Genomic DNA, 631 nt, shown 5'->3' on the forward strand with positions numbered 1-631 from the left:
GGCTCCCGCCGGCGGCGGCCCTGGTGCTGAGGGGCGGGAGGCGGCGGGCCGGGTGACGGGAGGCCCCGGCGGGAGCGGCCGGAGCTCGGCCAGCTCGAAATGGCGCCTTCCCGCCCCCCTCCCCCGGACGGGCTCCCCGCCGGCCCCGGCAAGTCACCCCCGGCCCCTTTGGGAGCCGCGGCTCCTTCCCTCCGAGACCGCTCCCGTGAGGGGGCTCCGCCCTGGGCATCGCCCCGTCCTTCCCGGGAAAGCCCTCGCCCCGCTGCCACCGTCCGTCCCGCCCGTCCCTCGCCCGCGGTGCCCGGAGGCATCGCCGCCCCTCGCCGTGCGCGGCTCCCCCTGGGACGAGCCCCCGCCGCACTCCGCGCTCGGTGCTCGGGAGTGCCGAGTCGCTCCTGCGGGAGGCTCAGAGCAGCCGAGGTCCAGGGAGAGGGACAAGCGCCCGGCTGGTGGCGTCCCGTGCGCCCCGTCCAGGCGCCGCGACCCGGGGGACGGCGGGGGCAGCGCTGCTGGGACCGGGACCGGGACTGGGACCAGGACTGGGACCGGCTGCGGGGTACGGCGGGCCGAGCGCCCCCGGGGAGGGCCGGGCGGCGGCGTGCCTGGATGCCCGCCCGCCGCCGAGTGGGAA

This window comes from Pipra filicauda, unplaced genomic scaffold (genome assembly GCF_003945595.2).
Source record: "Pipra filicauda isolate LSUMZ 115617 unplaced genomic scaffold, ASM394559v2 scaffold317_size908105_pilon, whole genome shotgun sequence".
Lineage (NCBI taxonomy): Eukaryota > Metazoa > Chordata > Aves > Passeriformes > Pipridae > Pipra > Pipra filicauda.